Source organism: Papaver somniferum, chromosome 1 (assembly GCF_003573695.1).
Source record: "Papaver somniferum cultivar HN1 chromosome 1, ASM357369v1, whole genome shotgun sequence".
NCBI lineage: Eukaryota > Viridiplantae > Streptophyta > Magnoliopsida > Ranunculales > Papaveraceae > Papaver > Papaver somniferum.
In genome coordinates, this window is record NC_039358.1 from 133,066,252 (window position 1) to 133,073,729 (window position 7,478).

At 37.3% G+C, this 7,478-nt stretch overlaps 1 long non-coding RNA gene across 1 annotated transcript; it reads left to right on the forward strand.

Moving 5' to 3' along the window:
- The first annotated feature begins 3,206 nt into the window (after positions 1-3,206).
- LOC113301255 lies at positions 3,207-6,252 on the forward strand. The gene is made up of 2 exons (XR_003336150.1): positions 3,207-3,264; positions 3,992-6,252. It is a non-coding gene; the product is annotated as an uncharacterized LOC113301255 (long non-coding RNA).
- Positions 6,253-7,478: the final 1,226 nt, after the last annotated feature.

Here is a 7,478-nt window from a genome sequence, read left to right on the forward strand (position 1 = left end):
AGGAAACCATAACATATTGACAACCCAAGACCTCTCCGTGGGAACGATCCTTTCTTGTCCTTGCTTCATTATATATTTTGAGTAGTAAGAAAGTGTAATTATTTTTGACGCCTACGACAGCAATCAAATTTTGGCGCCGTTGTCGTAGAGGAAGCGGGTTGCTATTTATTTTTGGTTTCTTTTTTTTTTTTTTTAGTTTTTTTTTTTTTTCTGATTTTGACATAGTTTTGAGAACTCTTGTTTCAGGTACCAATCTATGGACGGAGCATATTGGATCAATGGGTACGGTTATCAACCTCAACAAAATTATGACAACTATCACCCTTGCGGGGAATACAATCAAAACCAATCATTTGGTTATGGTCAATATTCTATGTACCCTTTGAGTTATTCTCATACATATCAATCTTCTTATGGTAGGTATGAAAGTGAGCAACCACAAGGAGGGGAGACTAGTTGTACTCCTATTCATATTTCTTCGAGTTTGGTAGATGAGATGCAACAATTTATGGTCAGCATGGAGTCAGTTTGTAGACAACCGAGCATGGACCAATTTCATTGACCGAATGTGCTCATAGTATGTTTGGCCCAATTTCTGATCGTAGTTATGATCATTCACCAATTCAAAGGGAAGATAATTGGCCTAGCAATACTGAGGTAAGTGATTCTACTTTTTCCTTATCGAACGAGTTTTACCAACAAATGGAACACTATTTTCAAAATTTGGATGGATCACTCCAAGAGCTTCAAAAAGGTGTTTTCAATTTAAGACAAGGCATTGAAGAATACAAAGAGGACATGCAAAATTCTGCGAAAGACCAATCTTTGGGAAGTGGTATCCAATCTTATGTTAACTATGATAGTGACGATGACTATGAAAGTACATTGCTTGAACCAATTTATGGTGACATCCCCGAGGAGTGTACAATGGAGTCTTTTTGCGATCAAGGTGAAGTTGAAAAGGAATATAATGAAACTAGTGTAGCTTACTCGAGCATTTATCTTTATAACGATCAAGAACCTATTTAAAAGGTAGAGCTTGAGGATGATGCAATGAGTGTTCTAAAAAAGTTCCTTATGGTGAGACTTGAATCCGCAGTGGAGTATATACCTTACAAAGAGGAGTATGATGAGAATGAGACTGTTATGACCAATATTGTGGAAGACCCAATTGAGCTTGCAAAGGATTGTAATGAAGATGTTGATGTCGAGACTTTGGTGAAGGCAGAAACGGACGAAGAATGGTTGCAAGGTTTGATAGAGGACCATGATATAAAAGAGGTGAATAATTCACTTGAGTTTTTCAAGGACGAAGAAGATTCTATAATACAATAGATTGTGCAAGGTTTGTCTAACCCGTTGCTTATTGTTTCTTCTCCTTTACCTCTTATTGGTTTGAATATATGTGCTTCGAGAATATTGTTAAATGACTTTGTTTCTCGATATCCTCCATTAGAGATGCTTGATTCTCATACTATGCAGATTTTGGAACAAGAAACCATGGAAGTTCCCGAATTCTATGTTCTTTATCCACTTCCAAGTGTGGACAATAATAAGTGTGGGGGAAACTTTTATCGGTCAATAGCTTCATTTCTGTTTTATGTTACTAATATTTGTGCGAAGCTAGTGTTTGCAAAACAGGTTCTATGGGAGGATCCCCAACTTTTCAGATTATTGGTGTATGGGGAATTCAACTTGCATGTCGGGCTGAGGGCTTTAAACCAAGCGCTACATGGAAGGAAACCCATAGGTTTTGTATCTCTTATCTTTTATTTTTCTTGTCTTGTATTTACTTTTTGTTATCGCATATTTTTATAAATTTCCCACCTTGGCTTTCTTTGGACGATTCAATTTACATTGAGGACAATGTAAAGTTTAAGTGTGGGGGAGTGGTTAAGCTTGCATTGTAAATTTTTCATGATTTTTCAACTTTTTTGTAAATTAGTGCATGAATAACTCCAACTTGTAGTTAGTTTAGAGTCACATAGTATACGTGTCGCTAAGATTACATCGAGATTCTCATAAGAGTGACTGAACTTAGAGATGACAGAGAACGTGATCGGGTTTCTTACTTGTATGAGAGTTAAAGTTGGATTTAACCATCCCAGTGGCAAATGAGGTGCAGACTGAATTCGGTATTAGAGTTGTGGTCCCCTATAGTGGAGACTACCCATGTTACATCATGAGAGGCACCGACCTTCAATTCTTTGTACCTGTCTAAAATATGTGCTTTTAGAGTGTGTGTCACTGTACGTTAATTCCGGGCATAATGGTGAGTTTCCCAACCTCCCACCAATAGAAGCACTATTTTGATCTCTTGAGTGTTATTTTTCAATCATGATGGTGATGTCGAATTGCTAACTTACATACCACTTATAATCTTGTTCGCAGTTAGCACCAACCACATTATCTCTCTACACCAACAGGTCCATAAAAACACTATCATCATCAACAAGAGGAGCATCACAAATTCGAAGGAAAGTTGAAGACGTTCAAGGTTTACAAGCAACTACACACAAATGAGCATATTTCAGATTCAAGTAAAGAAACAAGACAAGGAGCAGAATTTTTACAAGTTGAAGACTTATGTACAAGAGCGAAGATTAGCAAGATGAGAGTTCAAGAAGTTTATGATATCGAGACATACAAGTTGTGAAGAATCAAGCGGTAAAGTACTTACACCATGGCCTTTGTACTTGCATTTTTATTTTATCTTTATTTGTATTTTATTTTCTCTTGTCACAAACAAAAAAAAAATCCAAAAAAAAGAGAAAAAAAAAAGAAAAAAAAAACTTGGGACATGGTCATCATTATGCTAGGTCACTTGTTAAAAATAATTGAAAAAATTGAAAAAAAAAGAGACAAGAGAAAATTTTGATAGGTTCATTATCAGTTTTATTTTGTTTTGTTTTCATTTTGTATTTGTTTATTTTTCTTGTCTAAATTAAAAAAAAAAGAGAAAAAAAAAGGAAAAAAAAAAGAAAAAAAAAAGAAGAAGAGAGACAAGAAAAATTTGTTGTATCATATTTTGGTTCGTTTTTGGTTTTGTTCTTTCAATAAAGCCAATGAAAATAAGGAATATATATAATGAAGTTTCAAGCAACAAAGAATTAGAGGAAAGAATCACATTGTCAAGATTCTACGAAGTTCAAGAGTTATCATCGACGGTTGAAGACCGAAGATGAAGACAAAGATTGAAGACCGAAGACTATTCTATGGATGTTGTGAGAGTGGTGCTAACTGCACGTTTCTATGGATAACGAGGTAAGTTAGCATATTCTCACCTTCGTTAAGTGGTTGATTTCCTTTCTTAGAGATCGTCAGAAAAAAGGGTTTTCAAAATGATTAAAAGATGTGGGTTTTCAAAACAATTCGGAGGGTTTTGCCTTCCTACCATTCAACGTGTCGCAGGATTCTCTCTTCATTCCTACCTGGACACATGTGTGACCCATAAAGAGTTATTTGTTATTGAGAGCAACTTCATAAAACCCTTTCTTGTGAGGCAGAGTCGAGACTGTTGATCACTTCGAACCCGAATTTCTTTCGATAAGGGATGGTTATTTCTCTCTCAACTTTTAAGGATGAGATTGTGTGTTCATTTATGTGTCTAACTTCTTATGACTAGTGTGCAAAATTTCTATGTCTTCTTAGAGCGTTGGATGCTATCATTTCGGAGAACTAGTAAGTTGGAAAAGTAGGTTTTGTGGGTATATCTCTAGTAAGCCCTCGCGAGACTATAACTCGTCCACTAGGGACACCTAAAGTTCAAATGCTTGTTATACGTGCTAAGTGTGATCGTAGCCTCGACGACACGGAGTTGTGTGTATGTTTTAGAATTTATTTTGTTTGATTTGCTCGAGGACTAGCAAAGTCTAAGTGTGGGGGAATTTGATAGGTGTTATAAACGCCTTGATATATATCTATTGTTTATGCTTTCTTTGCGAGTTTTCATGTAAATTATGTATCTTATGTGTGCTTTTGAGCTATTTAGGTACTTTGGAGTCATTTGGAGCAAAACGGGCAAACAGATCAATTCACAAGCGAGTTATATTTGGAGCCGGCTAGGTTGCGCAAGAAAGAGGCGAAGAATGAAGAGCAAGAAACAGAATAGGCAGTCAGTTCTCTGAAACTGACATGCCAAATATCACCTTGGTAGCCGGTATCATATGTTGGGTGCCTATATCATTTCCACTCATTACTAAAACCTGAAAATACCGACACAAATAATTTCTCAATCATTTTCCCATATAGGATTCATATTTCAGAGAATAGAGAAAAGAGAGGCGCAATGTCTGAGACGATTTACTTCTGAAATCGAGTGAACATGATGGAAAAGGGGATAAATCAGGTGAAGTTGTTATTAGATAGACAGGAAGAAGATGATGGTGATGAAACTGTTGAATTCATAGAAGCAGATTGAATCTGAGACTCAGGAGGAGATTGAAATCGAGAGCTTCTGTTGGTGGAGGAATTGGTTTGATTTAGGAGATGGGTTCGATGATTAGAGAGGTTTGGAAGGAATTAAATACATGGGTTTCATCTAATTACAAAATCAGTTGGGATTGACGGAAGATAACACGGGTTTCTGAAGAGTTAGGGTTTGAATTTGGGTTTTGAATCAGATTCAGGAAATGCGAAGAAATCAGGGAATGAAGATGGTGTTGCAGTGGCTTCGATTGGAGGTTTTGCTGGTGGAATTGTGCACCTGTAGGTTGATGTTCATGGTGCTTGCTGGTGATGGAAGGAGGAAAGCATTGAAGCTGATCTCATTGCAGGCAGATGTTTATGCTAGCTCAGAAGTGGATGCAGTTGCAGTTGGTGGTTGTAACAAGATTAAGAAGACCATGTTGTTACTGGTGATACTGAGCATCTCTTGTGAATTTGAAATGGATGTAACTGAAGTTAAGCTAGTGGTACTAGAATGGATTGAGCTATTGCTATCGGTTCTGTGTGAGATAAAGAGATGGTAGAGCTACAGGAAGAAGGAATTGCAGCTAGAGATGTTGGAATTGGGTTAGTGCAGTTGAGCTCAATGAATGATGGGTTCGGCGGATTCATGAAGCTGAGAAGATTACAAGGGTTGTGAGAACTGATGCCGTTAATTAGTGGAGGTTGAATTCTGGGCACAAGCTGAGGCATATGAACATTGCAGGGAAGCTACAACAGTATGACTGGTGTGTTTGAATGGAGCACTGGTTGGTGGTAATGAAGCTGCTTAGATGAATGTTAGGTTCACAGGTTGGTGGTACTGATGCTGAGCAGTGAACTGGTGTTGTAAATGGAATAGCAGTGGTGATGCTATTGGAGTTGGAGCCATGGAATTGAAAAAGGAAGTATGTGCATTGCAGGATGTGTTGTTGACATTGAGAAGACTATAGAGCAAGTGGTTGTTGGTTCTGGTGATGCAGTCTGCGCTCATAGAGGAGAATGGGTTGTTACATGTCTCAAATGTAGTGGCAATGGTATTAAATGAATTGGCAGGGTGTGTTATTACAGAGAAGATGGATTTGGTGGAGCAAGAAAATGAGCTGAGCAGGTTATGGAGCTGAAATGGGTGCTAAAGCTAGTACTTGTATGGATGACTGAGATGATGGTTGAGGTGCAGGTGTTGCTACTGGCGATGTTGTGGCGCCAAACAAGGACCAGAGTTGTTGTTGGAGTCAGAATGCGGCTACAGATTAACAGTGGTGGTTTAACTGATGTCAGAAGCTAGAACTAAGATATGTTGCTGGTGTTAGCCAAGGTTCAGTGGCAGTGACAAAGAGAGCTGAAGCAAGAAAAGGCATGTTGATGCCTATGGATGATTGCGGCTAGATGAATGTGTAGGAATGAATGTGTAGGAATGAATGCAGGCAAGGATTTGAAAGGCCTGGAATCGGCCGGAACTGATCAGAAAATAGTTAAAACTCTGTTGGAATCGGTTATCACTGAGTTGACTCAGTGAGGTGGATGATTTGACCCGAAATAACTTGGACCTATCTGACTGGGCTTCACTCATGGGTTGTTTCATTGTTTAGCAGATGGGTGCGACCTAAGTTAAGAACCTCAAGGTGATATAAAAGCAAGACCTCTCCTTAGGGAGAAAAATATCTCTTCTTTTACTTTTGTTCTAGGGTTTTAGACATGAAATCTTTTCTCTTTCTTCTTGTTATGAACTCCATGAACATGAGCTAGAATTTTATTATTGGTTTGAGGTTGTGGTCGGATTTTGCAAGCATGCTATTCGATTTATGAATTAGTTTTCTCTCAAAATCATCGTTCACTTTCTACGGTTTATAATAATTGCATGATGACGTATTGCAATATGATTGAATGTTTGTTTACTGAAGTCTAGAATTGATTGAACTTGCATCCATATGTGTAGCTATTTTAGGGTTTATCATCGAGTGATAACCTTGAATACGAGTAGCATGATATGATTACGGTTGTAGTGATACACTCTTGTAATCATATGTAGAGTTTGACCTTTGTCTGAATCGTCATGCGCAATGTATGACGATTGCATTGATTAGCCTATTTCTGAAACTTAATGCTCCTAGGAATTGAACTTAATTAGCGCAAGGCGTTAGATTATTCTTTAGGTAGAATTCACATGCGCAGCTCTAATGTGTGTGTTGATGACTTAGGAAATTAATGGAGTATTCTTGCAATAAGGTATTCTAGGGCTTTTGATGATAGCGAGATTAAATACAAATTCTAATCTTACATTAAATACTTGTTTACAATTGAAGATGAAACATTTACCAAATATTTCCATCCTCGATTTGCGTGATTTATTTCTTTGTTTTGCTTTTATTTTAATTTATTTTACATAAATCAGAAATCCCCCCTTGTTACCTATTGGAAACCATAACATATTGACAACCCAATACCTCTCCGTGGGAACGATCCTTTCTTGCCCTTGCTTCATTATATATTTTGAGTAGTAAGAAAGTGTAATTCTTTTTGATGCCTACGACAGCGACCAGCTATAAGTAGACTAGAAATCAAGAATTATAGTTTTGATCACTAAACTTGACAAACAAGCTTGAGATATAAATGCTTGCAAATTCGACCGAGCAGTGCTCTAACAGTATATCCTTAAGACAAAATAAGTTCAGGAGTCAACACAACTTTTTCGGTATGCATACTAGTTATGCATGTGTACCATCCTGAGTTCATGAGTCACCAGACTTTTTTAGGTTTGCATACTCGGTATGTGTACCAAAAGTCATTGTTTAAGTATAGCTACGCCGGTATGTGTACTGGGTACATGTACTGCGGCTCCTGACCTATAACAATTGCGCTAGTATGTAAGCTGGTACGTGTATTGTCATGTATCCAGATTTACAGTAGTTCTATTTCTCTCTAGTAATCAATTTGTAACATTCCCAAATAACATCAATGACACATATCACTGTTCTAGGTTATTTTCAAACGATTAACTTGAATCACGATTTAGGTCATAAATAATAAATTGTTTTTAACCAAATTCATCA